The sequence below is a fragment of the Mytilus californianus genome, unplaced genomic scaffold (assembly GCF_021869535.1).
Source record: "Mytilus californianus isolate M0D057914Y unplaced genomic scaffold, xbMytCali1.0.p SCAF_4, whole genome shotgun sequence".
In the NCBI taxonomy this organism is placed as follows: Eukaryota; Metazoa; Mollusca; class Bivalvia; order Mytilida; family Mytilidae; genus Mytilus; species Mytilus californianus.
In genome coordinates this window covers 114375478-114403063 of record NW_026262690.1, presented here as the reverse complement: position 1 = coordinate 114403063, position 27586 = coordinate 114375478, and the positions used below count along the sequence as shown (strand labels likewise).

Here is a 27586-nt window from a genome sequence, read left to right as displayed (position 1 = left end):
ATTTTTCTAGTTTCCAGACAATAACTTGTGTTCAAGTGAATGGATCTCTCTGAAATTGTACCACAAAGTTCCATATCACACAGGGAATGCTGGGATTGATTTTGGGGGTAATTGCCTCAAAATTTTAGGAATTAGGGGCCAAAAAAGGGGCAAAAAACAAGCATTTTTCCAGTTTCATGACAATAACTTGTGTGTAAGTGTTTGGATATTTCTGAAATTGTACTACAAGGTTCCATATGAAAAAGGGAAAGCTGGAATTGAGTTTGGGGGTAATTGCCCGAAATGTTTAGGAATTGGGGGCCAAAAAACAAGCATTTTTCTAGTTTCCAGACAATAACTTGTGTTCAAGTGTATGGATCTCTCTGAAATTGTACTGCAAGGTACCATACCACAAAGGGAATGCTGGGATTGAGTTTGGGGGTGATGAATCATAAGGGGGTTCAAAAAATTTGGGGGGGGGATTTTTTTTTTTTTTCCTTTTTTTTCTTTTTTTTCTTTTTTTTTTCTTTTAAAATTTTTCATTTTAAGTTGGTTATTTCTGATTTATATTTAAAAGCAAATAATAATGATATGGTAGGAGACACACACCAAACAGGATGTGTAAATTATTATATAATAAGTATTGTGCAATAGCAAGAAATTTTCAATTGCACAGTATTGCATAATTGCAAGAAATCTTCAATTGCACAGTATTGCGCAATAGCAAGAAATATCCAATAGCACAATATTGCGCAATAGCAAGAAATTGTCAATTGTGCAGTATTGCGCAATAGCAAGAAATATTCAATTGCACAGTATTGTGGAAAAGAAGATACTTCGTATAAATTGCTTATTTCTTGACCAATTTCAATGGGGTTTTATTCTTGAATTCTTGGTGTTCTTTAATATGCTGAATCTAACCGTGTATTAAGTTTTTGGATTTTGGGCCCCGTTTTTAAATTGGTCCACATTGAGGTCCAAAGGGTCCAAAATTAAACTTTGTTTGATTTCATCAAAAATTGAATTATTGGGGTTCTTTGATATGCCGAATCTAACCGTGTATTTAGATTCTTAATTTTTGGTTCCGTTTTCAAATTGGTCTACATTAAGGTCCAAAGGGTCCAAAATTAAACTAAGTTTGATTTTAACAAAAATTGAATTCTTAGGGTTCTTTGATATGCTGAATCTAAACATGTATTTAGATTTTTGATTATGGGCCCAGTTTTCAAGTTGGTCCAAATCGGGGTCCAAAATTAAACTTTGGTTTGATTTCAACAAAAATTGAATATATGGGGTTCTTTGATATGCTGAATCTAACCATGTATTTAGATTTTTGATTTTTGGGCCCCGTTATCAACTTTGTCCACATTGAGGTCAAAAGGGTCCAAAATTAAACTTTGTTTGATCTCATCAAAAATTGAATTCTTGGGGTTCTTTGATATGCTGAATCTAACCATGTATTTAGATTTTGGATATTGGACCATAATAGGTGAATGTCCAATTTAAAATTTTTAAGTTCTTAGACCACATTCATTCTGTGTCAGAAACCTATGCTGTGTCAAATATTTAATCACAATCCAAATTCAGAGCTGTATCAAGCTTGAATGTTGTGTCCATACTTGCCCCAACTGTTCAGGGTTCGACCTCTGCGGTCGTATCAAGCTGCGCCATGTGGAGCATTTTATTGTATTACTGTTCTCTTATATTTTCCATTATTTTGTAAAAAAAAATTGAAATTGTCTCAGTCAAATAATTTGACAAAGTTTATCAGAAGTTTAGCTATTACCCTATTATACTCAACGAAGCTCGGAGATAAATATACGTTCACCCGTTAGAAAGTAAAAACGACCGTTGACTCGTCGAAAAAAGGAAAGGGGTGTGGTTTGGTCATTCAACAAGATAATTCCAAAGCTTTCAGACAAATTACTTCTTTATTTCAGCAATCACTTCTTTTTTATTAGTAAAATAAAATTAATAGGACTGTATTATATTTTTTTCCTTTTTTGGGGACCATTATTATCAATTATGTTGTGTGCAGTATACAAATATGTAATAATGTGCACGTTTACAATCATCCATGTTTTATGTGGATGGCGAAGCTGTTGACAGAAAGAGATATGCAAAAAGAATATAAAATGACATTGTCAAAGTTTTAGGACCCTGTTATTTCAATATAAAAAATTACTTACTTCATTGTCGTGTTTGTGGACTACCGACTCAAGAGAATGTTGATTTCAACAAAGTGTGTTGTAAACGGTGTATACATACTGTCGGATAAATTTCGCGGGAAAAATATTGATGTACTTTTTTATACAAGTATAAAAAGTAACATCTTTCCATTATAAAAGGTAAACCCCGCTATTTATTTTCACCTAACTTCAGATTTCCAAACATAAACGATTCTGGAGTTTTTCTAAATAGATACGCCAATGTCTTTTCTAATGTCTCCTCTACGTTACATAAACAGTCGTTGCCCGTCACAATCTCTATAAATTGGTCTTCAATCATCTTAAGGTACGCCATCCCTCGTTTTTTAACCGTAACTTAAGATTTTGAACATAAACCACTCTGGAGATTTTCCTAAACGATGCGCCAATGTCTCTTCTACAACACCTATATAGTCGTTGTGCGTTACAATCTCTTTAAAATGGTCCAAATTTTTCTTTTAGTGCTCTACCCCCCTAATCTCATTTTGTCAATTTCACAATAAAATTATCAGTTTTTTAACCCTAACTTCAGATTTTCGAACATAAACCACTCTGGAGATTTTCTTAAACGATGCGCCATTTTCTCCTCTACCTTACCTATATAGTCGTTGTCCATCACAATCTCTTTGAAATGGTCCGAAATTTCCTTTTAGTGCCCTACCCCCCTAATCTCATTTTGTCAATTTCACAATAAAATTTTCATTTTTTTAACCGTAACTTCAGATTTTCGAACATAAACCACTCTGGAGATTTTCTTAAACAATGCGCCAATGTCTCCTCTACAACACCTATATAGTCGTTGCCCTTAACCGTAACTTCAGATTTTTGAACATAAACCACTCTAAAGATTTCTTAAACGATGCAGCATTGTCTCTTCTACAACACCTATATAGTCGTTGACCGTCACAATCTCTTGAAATTGGTCCAAAATTAACTTAAATTGGCCTACCCCCTAATCTCATTTTGTCAATTTCACAATTTCAGTTTTTTAACCGTAACATCAGATTTTCGAACATAAACCACTCTGGAGATTTTCTTAAACGATGTGCCATTGTCTCCTCTACAACACCTATATAGTCGTTCCCGTCACAATCTCTTGAAATTGGTTCAAAATTAACTGAAATTGGCCTACCTCCTTAATCTCATTTTGTAAATTTCACAATTTCAGTTTTTTAACCGTAACTTGATTTTCGAACCTAAAACACTCTGGAGATTTTCCTAAACGATGCGCCAATGTCACCTCTACAACAGCTATATATATAGTCGTTGTCCGTCACAATCTCTTTAAAATGGTCCAAACTTTACTGTTAGTGCCCTACCCCCCTAATCTCATTTTCTCAATTTCACAATTTCAGTTTTTTAACCGTAACTTCAGATTTTCGAACATAAACCACTCTGGAGGTTTTCTTAAACGATGCGCCAATGTCTCCTCTACAACACCTATATAGTCGTTGCCCGTCACAATCTCTCAAAATTGGTCCAAAATCAACTTAAATTGGCCTACCCCCCTAATCTCATTTTGTCAATTTCACAATTCAGTTTTTTAACCGTAACTTCAGATTTTCGAACATAAACCACTCTGGAGATTTTCTCAAACGATGCGCCATTGTCTCTTCTACAACACCTATATAGTCGTTGCCCGTCACAATCTCTTCAAAATGGTCCAAATTTTTCTTTTAGTGCCCTACCCCCTAATCTCATTTTGTCAATTTCACAATAAAATTTTAAGTTTTTTAATAACCGTAACTTCAGATTTTCGAACATAAACCACTCTGGAAATTTTCTTAAACGACGCGCCAATGTCTCCTCTCCAACACCTATATAGTCGTTGCCCGTCACAATCTCTTAAAATTGGTCCAAAATTAACTTAAATTGGTCTACCCCCAATCTCATTTTGTCAATTTCACAATTTCAGTTTTTTAACCGTAACTTCAGATTTTCGAACATAAACCACTCTGGAGATTTTCTTATACGATGCGCCATTGTCTCTTCTACAACACCTATATAGTCGTTGCCCGTCACAATCTCTTGAAATTGGTCCAAAATTAACTTAAATTGGCCTACCCCCCTAATCTCATTTTGTCAATTTCACAATTTCAGTTTTTTAACCATAACTTCAGATTTTCGAACATAAACCACTCTGCGGATTTTCTTAAACGATGTGCCATTGTCTCCTCTACAACACCTATATAGTCGTTGCCCGTCACAATTTCTTGAAATTTGTCCAAAATTAACTTAAATTTGCCTACCCCCTAATCTCATTTTGTCAATTTCAAAATTTCAGTTTTTTTACCGTAACTTCAGATTTTCGAACATAAACCACTCTGGAAATTTTCTTAAACGATGCGCCAATGTCTCCTCTACAACACCTATAAAGTCGTTGCCCGTCACAATCTCTTAAAATTTGTCTAAAATTAACTTAAATTGGCCTACCCCCTAATCTCATTTTGTCAATTTCACAATATAATTTTCAGTTTTTTAACCGTAACTTCAGATTTTCGAACGTAAACCACTCTGGAAATTTTCTTAAACGATGCGCCAATGTCTCCTCTACAACACCTATATAGTCGTTGCCCGTCATAATCTCTTTAAAATGGTCCAAATTTTTCTTTTAGTGACCTACCCCCCTAATCTCATTTTGTCATATTCACAATATAATTTTCAGTTTTTTAACCGTAACTTCAGATTTTCGAACATAAACCACTCTGGAGATTTTCTTATACGATGCGCCATTGTCTCCTCTACAACACCTATATAGTCGTTGCCCGTCACAATCTCTTGAAATTGGTGCAAAATTAACTTTAATTGGCCTACCCCCTAATCTCATTTTCTCAATTTCACAATTTCAGTTTTTTAACCGTAACTTCAGATTTTGGGACATAAACCACTCTGGAGATTTTCTTAAACAATGCGCCAATGTCTCCTCTACAACACCTATATAGTCGTTGCCCGTCACAATCTCTTGAAATTGGTCCAAAATTTTCTTTTAGTGCCCTACCCCCCTAATCTTATTTTGTCAATTTCACAATTTCAGTTTTTTAACCGTGACTTCAGATTTTCGAACATAAACCACTCTGAAGATTTTCTTAAACAATGCGCCAATGTCTCCTCTACAACACCTATATAGTCGTTGCCCGTCACAATCTCTTGAAATTTGTCCAAAATTAACTTAAATTGGCCTACCCCCCTAATCTCATTTTGTCAATTTCACAATTTCAGTTTTTTAACCATAACTTCAGATTTTCGAATATAAACAACTCTGGAGATTTTCTTAAACGATGTGCCATTGTCTCCTCTACAACACCTATATAGTCGTTGCCCGTCACAATCTTTTGAAATTTGTCCAAAATTAACTTAAATTTGCCTACCCCCCCCTAATCTCATTTTGTCAATTTCACAATTTCAGTTTTTTAACCGTAACTTCAGATTTTCGAACATAAACCACTTTGGAGATTTTCTTAAACGATGCGCCAATGTGTCTTCTACAACACCTATATAGTCGTTGCCCGTCACAATCTCTTGAAATTGGTCCAAAATTAACTTAAATTGGCCTACCCCCTTAATCTCATTTTGTCAATTTCACAATTTCAGTTATTTTACCGTAACTTCAGATTTTCGAACATAAACCACCTTGGAGATTTTCTTAAACGATGCGCCATTGTCTCCTCTACAACACCTATATAGTTGTTGCCCGTCACAATCTCTTTGAAATGGTCCAAAATTTCCTTTTTGTGCCCTACCCCCCTAATCTCATTTTGTCAATTTCACAATAAAATTTTCAGTTTTTTAACCGTGACTTCAGATTTTCGAACATAAACCACCTTGGAGATTTTCTAACACGATGCGCCATTGTCTCCTCTACAACACCTATTTAGTCGTTGCCCGTCACAATCTATTGAAATTGGTCCAAAATTTTCTTTTAGTGCCCTACCCCCCTAATCTTATTTTGTCAATTTCACAATTTAAGTTTTTTAACCGTGACTTCAGATTTTCGAACATAAACCACTCTGAAGATTTTCTTAAACAATGCGCCAATGTCTCCTCTACAACACCTATATAGTCGTTGCCCGTCACAATCTCTTGAAATTGGTCCAAAATTTTCTTTTAGTGCCCTACCCCCCTAATCTTATTTTGTCAATTTCACAATTTAAGTTTTTTAACCGTGACTTCAGATTTTCGAACATAAACCACTCTGAAGATTTTCTTAAACAATGCGCCAATGTCTCCTCTACAACACCTATATAGTCGTTGCCCGTCACAATCTCTTGAAATTGCTCCAAAATTAACTTAAATTGGCCTACCCCCCTAATCTCATTTTGTCAATTTCACAATTTCAGTTTTTTAACCATAACTTCAGATTTTCGAACATAAACCACTCTGGAGTTTTTCTAAACGATGTGCCATTGTCTCCTCTACAACACCTTTATAGTCGTTGCCCGTCACAATCTCTTGAAATTTGTCCAAAATTAACTTAAATTTGCCTACTCCCCCTAATCTCATTTTCTCAATTTCACAATTTCAGTTTTTTAACCTTAACTTCAGATTTTCGAACATAAACCACTTTGGAGATTTTCTTAAACGATGCGCCAATGTGTCTTCTACAACACCTATATAGTCGTTGCCCGTCACAATCTATTGAAAATGGTCCAAAATTAACTTATATTGGCCTACCCTCCTAATCTCATTTTGTCAATTTCACAATTTCAGTTATTTTACCGTAACTTCAGATTTTCGAACATAAACCACCTTGGAGATTTTCTTAAACGATGCGCCATTGTCTCCTCTACAACACCTATATAGTTGTTGTCCGTCACAATCTCTTTGAAATGGTCCAAAATTTCCTTTTTGTGCCCTACCCCCCTAATCTCATTTTGTCAATTTCACAATTTCAGTTTTTTAACCATAACTTCAGATTTTCGAACATAAACCACCTTGGAGATTTTCTAAAACGATGCGCAATTGTCTCCTCTACAACACCTTTTTAGTCGTTGACCGTCACAATCTCTTGAAATTGGTCCAAATTAACTTAAATTGACCTACCCCCTAATCTCATTTTGTCAATTTCACAATTTCAGTTTTTTAACCGTAACTTCAGATTTTGGAACATAAACCACTCTGGAGATTTTCTTAAACGATCCGCCAATGTCTCTTCTACAACACCTATATAGTCGTTGCCCGTCACAATCTCTTAAAATTGGTCCAAAATTTTCTTTTAGTGCCCTACCCCCCCTAATCTTATTTTGTCAATTTCACAATTTAAGTTTTTTAACCGTGACTTCAGATTTTCGAACACAAACCACTCTGAAGATTTTCTTAAAACAATGCGCCAATGTCTCCTCTACAACACCTATATAGTCGTTGCCCGTCACAATCTCTTGAAATTGCTCCAAAATTAACTTAAATTGGCCTACCCCCCTAATCTCATTTTGTCAATTTCACAATTTCAGTTTTTTAACCATAACTTCAGATTTTCGAACATAAACCACTCTGGAGATTTTCTTAAACGATGTGCCATTGTCTCCTCTACAACACCTATATAGTCGTTGCCCGTCACAATCTCTTGAAATTTGTCCAAAATTAACTTAAATTTGCCTACCCCCCCTAATCTCATTTTCTCAATTTCACAATTTCAGTTTTTTAACCTTAACTTCAGATTTTCGAACATAAACCACTTTGGAGATTTTCTTAAACGATGCGCCAATGTGTCTTCTACAACACCTATATAGTCGTTGCCCGTCACAATCTCTTGAAAATGGTCCAAAATTAACTTATATTGGCCTACCCCCCTAATCTCATTTTGTCAATTTCACAATTTCAGTTATTTTACCGTAACTTCAGATTTTCGAACATAAACCACCTTGGAGATTTTCTTAAACGATGCGCCATTGTCTCCTCTACAACACCTATATAGTTGTTGTCCGTCACAATCTCTTTGAAATGGTCCAAAATTTCCTTTTTGTGCCCTACCCCCCTAATCTCATTTTGTCAATTTCACAATTTCAGTTTTTTAACCATAACTTCAGATTTTCGAACATAAACCACCTTGGAGATTTTCTAAAACGATGCGCAATTGTCTCCTCTACAACACCTATTTAGTCGTTGACCGTCACAATCTCTTGAAATTGGTCCAAATTAACTTAAATTGACCTACCCCCTAATCTCATTTTGTCAATTTCACAATTTCAGTTTTTTAACCGTAACTTCAGATTTTGGAACATAAACCACTCTGGAGATTTTCTTAAACGATCCGCCAATGTCTCCTCTACAACACCTATATAGTCGTTGCCCGTCACAATCTCTTAAAATTGGTCCAAAATATTCTTTTAGTGCCCTACCCCCCCCACCCCCCCCCCCCCCCCCCCTAATCTTATTTTGTCAATTTCACAATTTAAGTTTTTTAACCGTGACTTCAGATTTTCTAACATAAACCACTCTGAAGATTTTCTTAAAACAATGCGCCAATGTGTCTTCTACAACACCTATATAGTCGTTGCCTGTCACAATCTCTTGAAATTGGTCCAAAATTAACTTAAATTGGCCTCCCCCCCTAATCTCAATTTGTCAATTTCACAATTTCAGTTATTTTACCGTAACTTCAGATTTTCGAACATAAACCACTCTGGAGATTTTCTTAAACGATGCGCCAATGTCTCCTCTACAACACCTATATAGTCGTTGCCCGTCACAATCTCTTTAAAATGGTCAAAATTTTTCTTTTAGTGACCTACCCCCCTAATCTCATTTTGTCAATTTCACAATATAATTTTCAGTTTTTTAACCGTAACTTCAGATTTTCGAACATAAACCACTCTGGAGATTTTCTTATACGATGCGCCATTGTCTCCTCTATAACACCTATATAGTCGTTGCCCGTCACAATCTCTTGAAATTGGTGCAAAATTAACTTTAATTGGCCTACCCCCTAATCTCATTTTGTCAATTTCACAATATAATTTTCAGTTTTTAAACCGTAACTTCAGATTTTCGAACGTAAACCACTCTGGAAATTTTCTTAAACGATGCGCCAATGTCTCCTCTACAACACCTATATAGTCGTTGCCCGTCATAATCTCTTTAAAATGGTCCAAATTTTTCTTTTAGTGACCTACCCCCCTAATCTCATTTTGTCATATTCACAATATAATTTTCAGTTTTTTAACCGTAACTTCAGATTTTCGAACATAAACCACTCTGGAGATTTTCTTATACGATGCGCCATTGTCTCCTCTACAACACCTATATAGTCGTTGCCCGTCACAATCTCTTGAAATTGGTGCAAAATTAACTTTAATTGGCCTACCCCCTAATCTCATTTTCTCAATTTCACAATTTCAGTTTTTTAACCGTAACTTCAGATTTTGGGACATAAACCACTCTGGAGATTTTCTTAAACGATGCGCCAATGTCTCCTCTACAACACCTATATAGTCGTTGCCCGTCACAATTTCTTGAAATTGGTCCAAAATTTTCTTTTAGTGCCCTACCCCCCTAATCTTATTTTGTCAATTTCACAATTTCAGTTTTTTAACCGTGACTTCAGATTTTCGAACATAAACCACTCTGGAGATTTTCTTAAACAATGCGCCAATGTCTCCTCTACAACACCTATATAGTCGTTGCCCGTCACAATCTCTTGAAATTGGTCCAAAATTAACTTAAATTGGCCTACCCCCCTAATCTCATTTTGTCAATTTCACAATTTCAGTTTTTTAACCATAACTTCAGATTTTCGAATATAAACCACTCTGGAGATTTTCTTAAACGATGTGCCATTGTCTCCTCTACAACACCTATATAGTCGTTGCCCGTCACAATCTTTTGAAATTTGTCCAAAATTAACTTAAATTTGCCTACCCCCCCTAATCTCATTTTGTCAATTTCACAATTTCAGTTTTTTAACCGTAACTTCAGATTTTCGAACATAAAACACTTTGGAGATTTTCTTAAACGATGCGCCAATGTGTCTTCTACAACACCTATATAGTCGTTGCCCGTCACAATCTCTTGAAATTGGTCCAAAATTAACTTAAATTGGCCTACCCCCTTAATCTTATTTTGTCAATTTCACAATTTCAGTTATTTTACCGTAACTTCAGATTTTCGAACATAAACCATCTTGGAGATTTTCTTAAACGATGCGCCATTGTCTCCTCTACAACACCTATATAGTTGTTGCCCGTCACAATCTCTTTGAAATGGTCCAAAATTTCCTTTTTGTGCCCTACCCCCCTAATCTCATTTTGTCAATTTCACAATAAAATTTTCAGTTTTTTAACCGTAACTTCAGATTTTCGAACATAAACCACCTTGGAGATTTTCTAACACGATGCGCCATTGTCTCCTCTACAACACCTATTTAGTCGTTGCCCGTCACAATCTCTTGAAATTGGTCCAAAATTAACTTAAATTGACCTACCCCCCTAATCTTATTTTGTCAATTTCACAATTTAAGTTTTTTAACCGTAACTTCAGATTTTCGAACAAAAACCACTCTGGAGATTTTCTTAAACGATGCGCCAATGTGTCTCCTCTACAGTACCTATATAGTCGTTGCCCGTCACAATCTCTTGAAATTGGTCCAAAATTTCCTTTTAGTGCCCTACCCCCCTAATCTTATTTTGTCAATTTCACAATTTAAGTTTTTTAACCGTGACTTCAGATTTTCGAACATAAACCACTCTGAAGATTTTCTTAAACAATGCGCCAATGTCTCCTCTACAACACGTATATAGTCGTTGCCCGTCACAATCTCTTGAAATTGCTCCAAAATTAACTTAAATTGGCCTACCCCCCTAATCTCATTTTGTCAATTTCACAATTTCAGTTTTTTAACCATAACTTCAGATTTTCGAACATAAACCACCTTGGAGATTTTCTTAAACGATGTGCCATTGTCTCCTCTACAACACCTATATAGTCGTTGCCCGTCACAATCTCTTGAAATTTGTCCAAAATTAACTTAAATTTGCCTACCCCCCCTAATCTCATTTTCTCAATTTCACAATTTCAGTTTTTTAACCTTAACTTCAGATTTTCGAACATAAACCACTTTGGAGATTTTCTTAAACGATGCGCCAATGTGTCTTCTACAACACCTATATAGTCGTTGCCCGTCACAATCTCTTGAAAATGGTCCAAAATTAACTTATATTGGCCTACCCCCCTAATCTCATTTTGTCAATTTCACAATTTCAGTTATTTTACCGTAACTTCAGATTTTCGAACATAAACCACCTTGGAGATTTTCTTAAACGATGCGCCATTGTCTCCTCTACAACACCTATATAGTTGTTGTCCGTCACAATCTCTTTGAAATGGTCCAAAATTTCCTTTTTGTGCCCTACCCCCCTAATCTCATTTTGTCAATTTCACAATAAAATTTTCAGTTTTTTAACCGTAACTTCAGATTTTCGAACATAAACCACCTTGGAGATTTTCTAAAACGATGCGCAATTGTCTCCTCTACAACACCTATTTAGTCGTTGACCGTCACAATCTCTTGAAATTGGTCCAAATTAACTTAAATTGACCTACCCCCTAATCTCATTTTGTCAATTTCACAATTTCAGTTTTTTAACCGTAACTTCAGATTTTCGAACATAAACCACTCTGGAGATTTTCTTAAACGATGCGCCATTGTCTCCTCTACAATACCCATATAGTCGTTGCCCGTCACAATCTCTTGAAATTGGTCCAAAAATAACTTAAATTTGCCTACCCCCCTAATCTCATTTTCTCAATTTCACAATTTCAGTTTTTTTACCGTAACTTCAGATTTTGGAACATAAACCACTCTGAAGGTTTTCTTAAACAATGCGCCAATGTGTCTTCTACAACACCTATATAGTCGTTGCCCGTCACAATCTCTTGAAATTGGTTCAAAATTTTCTTTTAGTGCCCTACCCCCCCCCCCCCCCCCCCCCTAATCTTATTTTGTCAATTTCACAATTTAAGTTTTTTAACCGTGACTTCAGATTTTCGAACATAAACCACTCTGAAGATTTTCTTAAACGATGCGCCAATGTGTCTTCTACAACACCTATATAGTCGTTGCCCGTCACAATCTCTTGAAATTGGTCCAAAATTAACTTAAATTGGCCTCCCCCCCTTATCTCAATTTGTCAATTTCACAATTTCAGTTATTTTACCGTAACTTCAGATTTTCGAACATAAACCACTCTGGAGATTTTCTTAAACGATGCGCCAATGTCTCCTCTACAACACCTATATAGTCGTTGCCCGTCACAATCTCTTTAAAATGGTCAAAATTTTTCTTTTAGTGACCTACCCCCCTAATCTCATTTTGTCAATTTCACAATATAATTTTCAGTTTTTTAACCGTAACTTCAGATTTTCGAACATAAACCACTCTGGAGATTTTCTTATACGATGCGCCATTGTCTCCTCTATAACACCTATATAGTCGTTGCCCGTCACAATCTCTTGAAATTTGTCCAAAATTAACTTAAATTTGCCTTCCCCCCTAATCTCATTTTGTTAATTTCACAATTTCAGTTTTTAACCGTAACTTCAGATTTTCGAACATAAACCACTCTGGAGATTTTCTTAAACGATGCGCCAATGTGTCTTCTACAACACCTATATAGTCGTTGCCCGTCACAATCTCTTGAAATTGGTCCAAAATTAACTTAAATTGGCCTACCCCCCTAATCTCATTTTGTCGATTTCACAATTTCAGTTATTTTACCGTAACTTCAGATTTTCGAACATAAACCACTCTGGAGATTTTTTTAAACGATGCGCCAATGTCTCCTCTACAACACCTATATAGTCGTTGCCCGTCACAATCTCTTTAAAATAGTCCAAATTTTTCTTTTAGTGACCTACCCCCCTAATCTCATTTTGTCAATTGCACAATTTCAGTTTTTTAACCGTAACTTCAGATTTTCGAACATAAACCACTCTGGAGATTTTCTTAAACGATGCGCCATTGTCTCCTCTACAACACCTATTTAGTCGTTGTCCGTTACAATCTCTTCAAATTGATGCAAACTTTACTTTTAGTGCCCTACCCTCCTAATCTCATTTTGTCAATTTCACAATTTCAGTTTTTTAACCGTAAATTCAGATTTTCGAACATAAACCACTCTGGAGATTTTCCTAAACGTTACGCCAATGTCTCCTCTATATCACCTATAGGCAGTCGTTGCCCGTCACAATCTCTATAAATGGGTCAACAATCAACTTAAGGTATCCCCCCTTTTTGTTTTTAATTACAATTTTTCAACCTAACTTCAGATCTTTTAACATAAACCATCCTGGAAATTGTCTTAATAGATACACTAATGTCTCAGCTGCACAATCTCTATAAATGGGTCAAAAATCAACTTAATGTATGCCCCCTCCTCCCTTTTCGTTTTTACAATTTCAGTTTTTTAAACTTAACTTCAGATTTTTAAACATAAACCATTCTGGAGTTTGTCTTATTAGATACGACAATGTCTCCTCTATGTTACCTTTACAGTCGTTGCCTGTCACAATCTCTACAAATTGGTCAAAATCTTTATGGTATCCCTTTTGTTTTAATTTTTTTTATTCTTTTTAGTTTAATATTTTGAATATTCTTATAATTGTCCGCTAGGTCTCTGTAATTGTTCGCTAGCTCGAAAAGAACGTGATTGTCTTATGTGAAATTGTGGTTTTTAGTTATACATCCTAATTGTTCGCTACAATTGTTCGCTAGCTTGAGTCAAGTTCTGTAATGTCTAATAATGAACAGTAAATTTCTAACTACATTTATACAACTCCTATTTAGATTTTAATCATCAACACTTAGAAAACAGAAAATTTTCAAATAAATCTGTCACTCAAATTATAATTGTCAGCTATTTACCATATGCTTACTTAACTGATAACAGGTGAAAATTATTTATAAAGGCTAAGTGTAATCAAACTTTATGTATATAATTAACCATTTCTGAATTTAGAGAAATAACTCAATCACATTATAAATACCACTTTTGGATATAATAAGGACGATAACTCAACAACGAGAAGAGCTAAAATCGTGAAAATTGAACTTGACCTTCATATAGTCGCAGGACACAACATATCTAAATTTCGTCAAAGGGTTTTTATGTTATCAAACGAACATTGTTTGGCAGCCGAACTAACGCCCGCCCGCCTGCTGTACATCCCCAAATCAATAACCGATTTTTACTTCCAAAATCCGGTTAAAAATTGGTCAAGAAGTTTAAAAGAAAAGAATTAAAACGTTATTTAAATAGGGTAGCTTAACTTAACTGTCCAAGGACTTGATATATATATGTTCCGGACCATATGAGTATTTGGACCATACGCGTATGGTCATGACCATATGGGTATGTACTCATATGGTCCGACCATACGTGTATGGTCCGACCGTACGCGTATGGTCCGACCGTACGCGTATGGTCGGGGTAATTAACAGGTTTACTTTTAATACTTAACTCTTCATATAACCCTCCTAGTTGTCACGTCATTTAAAAAAAGACACTACCAAAGGTCATTTTATTATAGATCTATTAAAAATTAATAATAACAAGATTAACTAAATAAAATAAGCAGTTTCACACAGTAAATTTCATCACTAGTCAAAACGATAGGTAACAAATTTTATACCTATGGTCATTACCGATATGTTATTACGAGTGGATGGCAAAATGTCGACTTGGGAAGATAACTATAACTGCCAAAAATATCTGTTACAAAAGAAGTCAACTGTTTTGATATAAACTGACGTAAAAGTCGATATGCAGGATAAAGAGTGTAATAGTTTGCTTATTTTTGAAACTTTATATAATTAGCATTAGCAGTTCAGAATTTTTTTACTGATACGTGTTTTTGTTTTTAAAAAATGAATGACGTCACCGTGATATGAATGTACTTCAGTCATGTTACGGTATTGGAGATAACTTAACTTAGCTTTAAATGTCTTTTTGAAAAACACATGATGCATTTTCCTTTATGTTTGACTGTTGTTTTCCCATCTTTACGCATAGAGGTAGAGATGATGAACATTGTTGACCTTTTCTCACTAAAGTGTCGTAAATGGTTTTATTTCGGCTCAGTATAGCATTGTTCAATGTAACAAATGATTTTACACTTGCTTATGTACAAAAATTCAATATTTCTACGTCTTTTCCGTTTTACGGAATTCAGAATTGACCATTTCATGAATGTTTGCATTATACCAACTTTTACGGCTAAATCGTTTTTCAAAACTAATTTAACGAATTTTAAAAACACGTGTCCTGTGAAGCTTATCAAAAACACTTTTTGTACCTTTTCGCATGGAGGGGCGTATATAACAGATGATAAATATAGCATTACAGAATTGTATTTTCAAAATCAGTTTTAATCCTGATTATGGTTACTGAAACTAACAAACCATGAACTAATTCAACATTAGGCGGAATATACCAAGGGGAAATTTAAAACTCATAAGTTGAGAGAAACCGACGACGCCATGGCAAAATAACGAAAGGTTGCGAAAAAAAAACCCCATATCCAACCAGAGTTACAATCGAAACATCATAACTAAATACATGAATGTTGGATGTATATATACAGAGACACGTCTAATATCAATGCGAATTCACACTCGGGAAAAGTCAAATTCGGTAATATCGTATCAACTGGGAGATGTATACTCAATATACAGGCGCTGCTAGAATGTTGCTCTATAGAAATGGAAAGTTCACGATTGGAGAGCTAAATTCATCTTTTTATGTGGTTAAGTTTGGAGCACTCGAGTTTGATCACGGTTTGTGGTGGGGCTCGTGTTGCTTAATCTTTAGTTTTTTACGCAGTGTTTCTTTTTTGGACTGGTTAGTCTTTAATTGTGTCGTTGTTTAGCAATGGTATTATCATTTTCTACGACTTATGAGTTTTAAATATACACTTGGTATCTTCCGCCTTTGTTCTTCTCAAATGTTTTAGAAGTAAATATATAGTTTTAAAGGTAAAAATAATATATATTTATTGCAATGGAGGTCAGAAATCTTAGCAGGCGTATTTTTTCTCATTAATTCCCCGAGCGGAAGTTGAGAACTCATTTAGCAATGTGTAAAAATATTGAAAACAAAACAAATGAAAATCTGGATGTGAAATATACTTTTCATTATAAAGAATTTGAACTTCAGGTAAAAAAAATATTTTTAAAATAGAGATTGCTTTACGTGTAGAGCGTGTAAGTCTGTCAGGAAGGAACACAGTCAGACATTACTGAATTTAGAATAAAATCAACGTACTAGATCACCCCCCCCCCCCCCCCCCCCCCCCACCTTTAAAAAAAAAAAGAACTATGATGCACGCATCTATTCAATCGAACTTGAAATAAAAGATACAACAGATACAGTTCAGACGGCTTCATTACTTAAATGTACATCTAGAAAGTGTGACAATGAGGGTCATTTGAGAACAACATGATTTCAGCTTCCCAATTGTGAACTTTCCATTTCTATGTAGCAACATATCAGCAGCGCCTGTATATGGATAATATATATCTCAGTTGATTCGAGATACCAGAACTTCGTCTCCTATCATAATTTCCTTGACAGAGGTTACAAGGAAGCTATTATACCAAGAGTTGCATGTGGGGATGTTGTAATTACCCCTACGAAAACGCCATCACGAAGTGGTTGACTGATATGGAACATATGTTTCACAGATGACATGAGATTTGTTCAAATTGACATAACTACAATCCGTCCTCTTTTTCTCGAATACGATCTACCGAATTAGCATTATCTTCGGTTTTGTATTTAAATGAGAAATTGGCGGTTGACGCATGTGGAACATGATCTGCTTACCTTCTGGAACACCTGATATCATCCTCGGTTTTTTTGTGGGGTACGTATTGCTCAGCCTTTAGTTTTCTATGTTGTGCTTTGTGAAGTGTTGTTTGTCTTTTGTTTATTTTTTTCGTTTTTTGCCATGGCTTTTTCAGTTTGTTTTCGACTAATGAGTTTAAATGTCCCTTTGGTATCTCTTGTCTCATTTCTATCACCGTAAAGTAGTTAAAATCAAGTTCACCAGCATGTGTTGTGTTAACTATTTCATTGCTGCTAAAACGAATACTTACCAAATACCTTTCTCATGTTTTACATACTACTTGATTTTTTTTTTGAAATTCAGTCATCTTGGGAAATTTAAACATTCTGGAAAGAAAGAAGTAATTATTATTTTCTTAAAAAGATGCCCTGAAAAACCTTCAATTTAACAAGCAAATGACATATAGGTTTTCATCATAAGAGAGATTTTCACTGGTGATGTTCTCTGTACTCTTTTTTTAGGAATAAAAACTATTGTTAATAGTAATAATAATCAACTAACTAATAAAAGTTTATTAGAGCTTTCTTACAAATTGACGAAAGGTACGTATGCTTGACGAATCATACGTAAGACTCGTTTTAGGGATCCTTTATTTTGACATAATCACATAATCGTCATGGAACTTCGATGGCATTTCACCCTTAATGTTAGCCTACTAAGGACCATTAACCTACATTCAACGACACTTATTAAATTATATCTTTCGTGAGATATAGGATTTCGTGACGTACGATAGGTAAAAATATAATACCACCAGGTGAAAGGAGATAACTCTACAAAATATACTAATTAAAATATAGGGAAGACAGAAGAAAAACATACTTCTAAAAACAAAACAAAAAAGGCGTCCAATCCACCTCCCCCCACAATTTTCAAAAAAAAATATACAATATTGCATTATTTAACCAAAGAAAATACCAATACAAGTACATTGTCCACTTCTCTGAGAAAAATAAGAAAAAATTAAAAAAAAACAAATACTTCCTTAATTCAATATTTGCAACGCCCACAATAATAAAATGAAAAAAAAAATGACCTTTATACTATGTCATATATAGGTGCTAATTGAATAATTCTTACATGATTTGCATATCTACAAATACTTGAATTTGATTGGTCCATTAGAAGTTTTTCCCTTGGTTTACACTTCGATAAACCATGTTGCCGAAACTACTTTCACTGATCAATTCAAGCGCTATACACATGCATGTGATCCAGGAGTACTGAGCAAATTGAGATTGAAAAACAAATTACATAATTTGTTTAAGCATCGAAAAAAGAAATAATGCATTCAAGCTTGGAAAATGTCTGAAATTTAAATAAAATAAAATTCCGCGAAATATCATGAATGATCCTACCGCGTTAACGTCATGGCAAAACATGACGTCATACGAATGAAAACTCTCAATCTGAAGATTATTGTGTTACTTGTACGCTTCAAATTCGGATAATATCTCATTAAAAGGACGTTTTTGAGGTATGTGATGTTTCATTTTAGATACTATTGCATTTAACGCACATTTTATGGATTTCAGAAAGTCAATATGGCGGCTAACTCCGTAGTTACGACATTTTCATTGTGCATTTGAAGATAAAAAGAAGCCAATGAATACAAAAATCTTAATTAAGAAATAATTCATGGGGGCTTGAATATATCGTGATTTTACCACGGGTTGGCCCTTTATGACAAATATTTTACCCTGAGCGATAGCGAGGGGTAAAATATCGGCATAAAGGGACAACCAATGGTAAAATCACGATATATTCAAGCCCCCATGAATTATTTCGATTCTAATAGGACAAATACGGCAATTGTTTTGGATCGAATCGCTCTAGATAAAGGCATTATTTGCCGTTCCCATAAATGAACGCACTATTAAATTGACGTAACAGACCGGAGCAAACTGAATAAATGACATGCTTAAACTATTTACAATAACATATTTAGATAGGTTTGGATGAATCTAAATGATAATTATACTTATATGTCTTATATGTATACAAAAAATGGCTTATGTAACACATTTAAGCATCGTTTGTTTACGTTTCCTTGTTGTGATGATTTTCGGTTTCACAATCGTGTATTTTCCCGTAAAATGCTTATATTCTTACGTCATCGTTCTATGACGTCGGGTAGCTCATTCATAAAAAGGCATATGACGCGGGAGTACGATCGGAACAGCCCAAACAATATATTCATATTTTACCACGGGTGTGTACTCAAAGCGTTTGAAGAACGTCATGTTAGAATTAAAGATTGCGAATGTTTTGCTAAGAATTATAAGGATTAAACACATTTTTTCTAGAGGTTATTGATGTGTAAACTGGGTCGCTTACTCACAAACTTTACATAAAAGTCCTTCGGACTTTTATTCAGTTTGTGAGTTAATCGCCCCAGTTTACACATCAATAACCTCTATAAAAAATGTGTTTAATCCTATAATAACTTGTGAATCACCGCCTCTCCCTGGGTAATATTCATTGTCACCGTGTGGTGTGTCCATTCACCGGAGTTAGTCTCTTTTATGGAACCGTTTTTATAGCGTATGAATGCGTTTTGGTACTGAACAGTCATGAAATATTAGCCACCTGGACGTCTATGCGTCTATCTCCCAAGCACATTGTGTGTTTAAACGTCATTATGAAATCCACAACCATAACCCACTCCCCCTTTTGAAGTTAAATGATTGCTCCCATAACTTGTTGCTTGGTTTCTTCTCTTTTTTTAGTCATTTAATGCTTGTTTAACAGTGTGAACTTTGTTACGTTCATATTAAACTGAATTTGCAATTAAAGCATTAGTTTCACATTTGTTGCCTGCGATCACAAAATTTACATTACTTTTCGTCATTTACCATAACATTAATTAAAAAAAAAATTATCACAAAATCTGTTTTCCTACATTTATTTCACATTGCTTTTTCAAAACATTGTAGCATCCTTGTTTTGCAAATCTCGATAATCCATGTGGAAAATTTGCTGAAACGGTACTCATAAAAAAAAAAAAAAAATGTGAACCTTGTCGTTAAACGATTAACGCACTACAATAATGCCATTAAAAGATTAATCATGAAACTCGTGCTTGAACAATTCCCGCGAAAATGTATGTAATCGTTGTTTACGTAGGTAACGTAATGCACGTAAGTGTATTGACACTATGTTTATTCATTTTCTGATATTAAAAGCGTGTATTATTTGCGATATGCTTATTTTTGAAAGATAACTTTGATTTAGAAAAGAATGCTGTTTTACCGGATAAAACGAAGACTCTTTTAACTGTTATTGTGGAAATGTAATACGTGCTCCCTTTACATTCGTTCGTACCTTTCGTCAATTTGTAAGAAAGCTCTAATAGGACTAACATATCGAGCTGTACAATATCCAAAACTTACACATTACTTTGATTCCTTTATGTGTTGAACATTGTATATATTTAGACATATGAGTTATATTCTGCATATCAAAGAATCCCATCTATTCATTATTTGTTGAAATTAAACAAATTTTAGGCAAACTTGAAAACTTGGTTCAAATCAAAAATGTAAATACATATTTAGATTCGGCAGACCAAAGAACCTCAAGTAATCAATTTTTCCTGTACCTTCATGTGGACCAATTTGGAACGGGACCCAAAATCAAATTTCTTATACATGGTTAGATTCGGCATATCAAAGAACCCTAGTTATTCAATTTTTTTAAGAAATCAAACAACCTTTAAATTTGGACCCTTTGGACCTCAATGTGGACTATTCTAAAACGGGGCCCAGAAATTTCAAATTCTAAATACAAGGTTTGATTCAGCATTTTAAAGAACCCCAAGAATTCAAGACTTCAAATTAAACCTCATAGAAATTGGTCAAGAAACAAGCAATAGATGCAAAGTATAGAAAAGTTTTAATTGTGTGATCACCTTTTTCCTTAACGAATGGGTCCATATAAGCACCAAATCAATCCAAACCTTCCAATTATAGATGAAACCTAGTAGTACAATTTCATAGAGATCCAAATTTTGAATTATTTAGTGAGAGAACATCATCTATATAGCGTAAAGTAAAGTTCAGGGCATACGATACAGTTTTGATCCCATAATGAAATTTTGATGAAAATTTGCAAATAGGCTATTTTTTACCTGCTTAAATCAAATATGTTATAAAAAAATATACCTTCATGTGCTACTTTTTGAGTAAAATGAGGTCGAAATTTCAGATATTTGCTCAAAATTCGGATTTGTGGACGTATTTTTCCTTCCGACAGAAATGCATTACTTTTTTGATTCAAAAGAAAAACACAAGCTGATTTTTGTTAAATTATTTTTAATTTCCCTTTTATATAAGTATCCTATAAATTTATGAAATTTTTTGTTTAGAAATAACTAAAATTTATCATATGTTCATGACTGTAGAAAAAAACGTCATTTTTGCTGTATATTTATCAAATTTTAAAAAAAATTGCATTATTGACTTTTTCATAAAAATCGGTACAAATAATCTTCATACGTAATCAAACCGAATGTCATTTTGAAAAAGAAGGGTCCATGAACTCGTTTAAAAGTTAAATCAGTTTGAATGATAACAAGAGGCTGTCATAGTGACAGCAAACCGGATTTTCCTGCAGAGGTCGAACCCTGAACAGTTGAGCAAGTATGGACACTACATTTAAGCTTAAAACAGCTCTGAATTTGGATTGTGATTGAATGTTTGACACAGCATAGGTTTGTGACACAAAATGAATATGGTCAAAGAACTGAAATATTTGAAATTGGACATTTAAATACCTATTAAGTTTAATTTAGGACCCTTTGGACCTCAATGTGGACCAATTTGATAAAGGAGCCCACAATCCAAAATCTCTCAATACATGGTTAGATTCAGCATTTCAAAGAACCCCATAAATTCAATTTTTGTTGAATCAAACAAAAGTTTAATTTTGGACCCTGATTTGGACCAACTTGAAAACTGGGCCCAAAAATCTAATATTTAAATACAGGTTTAGATTCAGCATTTGAAAGAACCCTATATATATTCAATTTATGTTGAAATGAAACACAGGTTAATTTTATCCATAATATTTTCTGTGCAAAGGGAAATAACTCAAACTGGATAAATAGTTCTCTAAAATAAGATATGATGCAATTTTTCAAATTATTATCAATAATATAAGAACAACAACCAGTGATGACTAAGTTCTCTAAAATTAGATATGATTTAACACTCAAACATTGTTAGAATCAGCACATCAAAGAACCAAAGAATTCAATTTTTGATGAAATTAAACAAAAGTTTAATTTAGGACCCTTTGGACCTGAATGTGGTATTATCTTATTAATAATGAAAAGAAATACAGGTTTAGATTAAGCATTTCAAAGAACCCTATATATATTCAATTTATGTTGAAATCAAACACAGTTTAATTTTGGACCCCGATTTGGACCAACTTGAAAACTGGGCCCAAAATCAGAAATCTAAATATACGTTTATTAATAGACAATATAAGCTTAGTTTTTAATGGAGTTCACTTCATAAAAAAAAAAAATAGCATTCAGAAAATTAGTTTTTACAGAATAACAAACAAACTTGCCACAAAATTCTTCAAACATTTTATCCAAGAAAAAAAGAAAAAAATCCAAAATTTTATTTATCATTAATACAATGTCTTTTCAAAATCTATAAAACTTATCAGTAACAAGAAATAATTGTAACAGGATGCTGTTACGAAGTCTCGCAAACAAAGCTCCAATAATTCGTCATTCCCATGGTCGCCTGACATTGGGCAAAGTCCAGTACAAATTGGTTTGTGATATGCATAAGTGACGACTATGGATTGACCCTGTATGTCATTCAAATCTTCTTGAAATTACAAACAGGAATACATATGGTTTAGGGGTGGAGATCTTGACCGTTTACAAGTTGGGGGAGGGGGGGGGGGGAGTGATCCCCAGGGGACTTCATTTGATTTGTTTTATTGTCCCATACAAGAATATATATGGTTTAGGGGTGGGGATCTCGACCGTTTACAAGTTATAAAAAAGAGGGGGGTGGGGGTTACCCCCATGGACTTCCCCTATATTTCATTTGATTTGTTTTATTGTCCCATACAAGAATATATATGGTTTAGGGGTGGGGATCTCGACCGTTTACAAGTTCTCCAACAGGAGGGGGTGGGGGTGATCCAGGGGACTCGCCTTTTATTTCATTAGATTTGTTTTATTGTCCCATACAAGAATATATATGGTTTCGAGGTGGGGATCTTGACCGTTTACAAGTTTTCAAAAAGAAGGGGGTGGGGGTGACCCCCCTGGACTTCCCCTATATTTCATTTGATTTGTGTTATTGTCCCATACAAGAATATATATGATTTAGGGGTGGGGATCTCGACCGTTAACAAGTTCTTAAACAGGAGGGGGTGGGGTGACCACAGGGGACTCGCCTTATATTTCATTTGATTTGTTTTATTGTCCCATACAAGAATATATATGGTTTCGGGTGGGGATCTTGACCGTTTACTAGTTTTAAAAAAAAAGGGGATGGGGGTTACCCCAGGGGACTCGCCTTATATTTCATTTGATTTGTGTTATTGTCCCATACAAGAATATATATGGTTCAGGGGTGGGGATCTCGACCGTTTACAAGTTCTTAAACAGGAGGGGGGTGGAGGTGACCCCAGGGGACTTGCCTTATATTTCATATGATTTGTTTTATTGTCCCATACAAGAATATATATGGTTTAGGGGTGAGGATCTCGACTGTTTACAAGTTTTCAAAAAAAAATGGGGTGGGGGTTACCCCAGGTTACTCGCCTTATATTTCATTTGATTTGTGTTATTGTCCCATACAAGAATATATATGGTTCAGGGGTGGGGATCTTGACCGTTTACAAGTTTTCAAAAAGAAGAGGGGTGGGGGTTACCCCAGGTTACTCGCCTTATATTTCATTTGATTTGTGTTATTGTTCCATACAAGAATATATATGGTTTAGGGGTGGGGATCTCGACCGTTTACAAGTTAATAAAAAGAGGGGTTTGGGTGGGGGTTACCCCCATGGACTTCCCCTATATTTCATTTGATTTGTTTTATTGTCCCATACAAGAATATATATGGTTTAGGGAGTGGGGATCTCGACCGTTTACAAGTTCTCCAACAGGAGGGGTCGGGGTGACCCCAGGGGACTCGACTTTTATTTCATTAAATTTGTTTTATTGTCCCATACAAGAATATATATGGTTTCGGGTGGGGATCTTGACCGTTTACAAGTTTTCAAAAAGAAGGGGGTGGGGTGACCCCCCTGGACTTCCCCTATATTTCATTTGATTTGTGTTATTTTCCCATACAAGAATATATATGGTTTCGGGGTGGGGATCTCGACCGTTTACAAGTTCTTAAACAGGAGGGGGGATGGGGGTGACCCAAGGGGACTCGCCTTATATTTCATTTGATTTGTTTTATTGTCCCATACAAGAATATATATGGTTTCGAGGTGGGGATCTTGACCGTTTACAAGTTTTCAAAAAAAAAGGGGTGGGGGTTACCCCAGGGGACTCGCCTTATATTTCATTTGATTTGTGTTATTGTCCCATACAAGAATATATATGGTTCAGGGGTGGGGATCTCGACCGTTTACAAGTTCTTAAATAGGATGGGGTGGGGGTGACCCCAGGGGACTCGCCTTATATTTCATTTGATTTGTTTTATTGTCCCATACAAGAATATATATGGTTTAGGGGTGGGGATCTCGACTGTTTACAAGTTCTCAAACAGGAGGGGTTGTGGGATACCCCAGGGGACTGGCCTTTTATTTCATTTGATTAGTTTTATTGTCCCATACAAGAATATATATGGTTTCAGGGTGGGGATCGTGACAGTTTACAAGTTTTCAAAAAGAAGGGGGTGGGGGTGAACCTGGGGACTCCCCCAATATTTCATTTGATTTGTTTTATTGTCCCATACAAGAATATATGGTTTAGGGGTGGGGATCTCGACCGTTTACAAGATAAAAGCACATTCTCAAATTGAAGGGGGTGGGGTAAGAATATATATGGTTTAGGGGGACTTAATTATCTTCAAAATGTCTAATAATGAACAGTAAATTTCAAACTTCATTCATACAGGCCTACTAGTAAATTTCAAACTTTATATATACAGTCCTACAGATCTGATCAGGAAACAGAAAATTTTCAAATAAATCTGTCACTCCAATGATTATCATATGCTAAGATATAACCCAGATCTAATTAATTATAGATAATTTTCAAATAAATCTGTCACTCCAATTTTTATTCTGAGATGAGACAGATCATTACATGATAACAAGAGTAAAATATTTAAAAATTCTACTTTTGGATATTAAAAATGGCGATAACTCACAAAGGAGATATACTAAAATCTTGAAAATTGAACTAGATCTTCATTAAGTCCCAGGAAACAACATATTTAAATTTGAAAAAAATTTGTTAAAGCGTTTTCATGTTATTGTGCTGACACTGTTTGGCAGCCGCCAGTAGATCCGCCCAGCCGCCGTACATCACCATTTTAATAACCGATATTTCCTTCGAAAATCCGGTTAAAAATCAGTCGAAAAATGCATCTTTTCCCGATATGTCACAGTTTGACGTCGCGAAAATAACATTTTACGTTAGCAACGTCATTACCTCCCCTGTAACTGTAGCGTATGCCCTTAAAGGATATTGGACAAGGTCACCTCCAAGCAAACGTTCTTCCATCAACATTTATCAACATGATCAAAATGAATTTTGTTTACTTAAAGTAGCAGATCCAGAACTTTTTATAGGGGGGTTGCTGGCTGACATAAGGGGCAGCCCCTGTCATGCTTCAGTGATTCTATATATAATCAACCAAATTTTTCCAACAAAAGGGGGCCCATGCCCCCAGGGCCCCCTGGATCTGTAAGCGTAATTTCATTCCACCCTGTTTTTATTCCGGATAACTGTTTTTCACTGGAGAATATTGGATGTAAATAGTGTGAAAGCGTTGATCTTGATATCATTGTTTTGTTTATAGAGTATAGAATAGAATATTTTTTTATTTCCCAAAATACAGGGCCCATAAAGGTCATAAAATCAGATACAATTGATTTACATAATTGGTAACAAGCATATAAGCATTGGTCAGAATCAGAGCCAAAAACCACATATATATTGTGAATAAAAGAATAAAATTACATCATATGCATTCATTCTCCAATTATTTACTTGACTTATTGTCAATATTCATACCTGATCTCCTTAATTCAGAACAGTCACAAATATAACAGCCCAGTTTTTCCATAAGAGTTACATTTTCTTGGGTCAAGAGCCATAAAAATTTAGAAGATTTATTTAAATTTTTAAAATTATAACAATTGTTAGAAATGTATTGAAAAAAATCTTCCCTTTGAATATCATAAAGAGGGCATTCTAATAAAAAATGAAGCTCATCTTCAACTTTACCAAGTGAGCAATTTGAACAAAGACGCTTAGATCTTTCTATATGTTTTTTTTTAATATCTGTCTGTCTCAATTTTTAAAGAGTGAGCGCTTATTCTTAATTTACAAATTGACTGTCTTTTTTTAAAATCCTGTAGTTCTAAATATTTTTCTTTTTTAAAACAATTTTTTATAGAAAAATAAGTACCAAGCTTCCCCTTTTCCGAGTTAATTGTTTGATACTTCAGTTTATTCCAAAATGTTAAATTACTTTCACATAGTTTATTTTTAACATACTGACAAAAAGAACCAATTGATTGGTCAAAATTTGGCAAGAAGTTCAATCTCTCTCTGAATATTATGATTATATTAGACTAGTTTATTGTTTGCATACATTAATAGGTTAAAATTAGAATAGTTTTCAAGGAACCAGTTTGATTAATAGATATTGCCATAGAAGATTTGATTTTTATATCAAAGTCTAGACCAAAAACGCAAATGCACAGAAAAACTTCGGCAATCCAGTATATATGAATATTACAATTAGTTACAATTTAAATTAAAAGCATATGATTTAATTGGTTTGATTAGAAAATTTATCAAAATTTAATTCGTAAATAAGGCATTACATGTATATTGTTTTATCATGTGTTCAAAGTGGATACAAAAACACTCTCACTTGTGTAATCATTCCTGGTTCAAAACATTTGTGTGAACATTCCGTGGATGAAAAACACTACTTTATTTTGTCCATTTTTTACATAAATCAGCTATGCAAGTTTTAGTTAATTCTAATACCCAAAATTTCAAAAATACCAAGCCCCATTTTTTATATATTTCCGCTTATGACTTAAATCCGTATATGTAAATTAATTTTAGTAAATGGACTTTGGTCCCATTTATCAACCAGTTTTAATAAGTCGGTTTTAATTTTATTTTTATACATTTAGTACCCACAGTGTTCACTGGTGTAAACAAAATACCTCATTTTTTAGTGGCAGTCAAAGTTGTTCGGTGTTGTCCCAGCCGTTCCTTTTGATCGACCTGGAAACAGTATATCTATATATGTGTTCCTGGATCGACCCACTCAGTGCACCTATATACCTATGTCAAAATTGATATGGCAAGACTGAAACTTCATTTTTGT

At 34.5% G+C, this 27586-nt stretch overlaps 1 long non-coding RNA gene across 5 annotated transcripts; it reads right to left on the bottom strand.

The window, feature by feature from the left end:
- Window positions 1–3058: 3058 nt before the first annotated feature.
- Window positions 3059–13734, bottom strand: LOC127699154 (uncharacterized). 5 transcript variants are annotated; one of them, XR_007981096.1, is made up of 6 exons: window positions 12365–13734; window positions 11236–11420; window positions 10348–10492; window positions 9186–9606; window positions 5678–5816; window positions 3059–3255 (listed from the first exon to the last, which is right to left on the bottom strand). It is a non-coding gene; the product is annotated as an uncharacterized LOC127699154 (long non-coding RNA). The 5 variants fall into 5 exon arrangements; XR_007981097.1 differs by lacking the exon at window positions 3059–3255 and adding an exon at window positions 5433–5490; XR_007981095.1 differs by lacking the exon at window positions 3059–3255 and having other exon boundaries at window positions 5427–5816.
- Between the last annotated feature and the right edge of the window lie 13852 nt (window positions 13735–27586).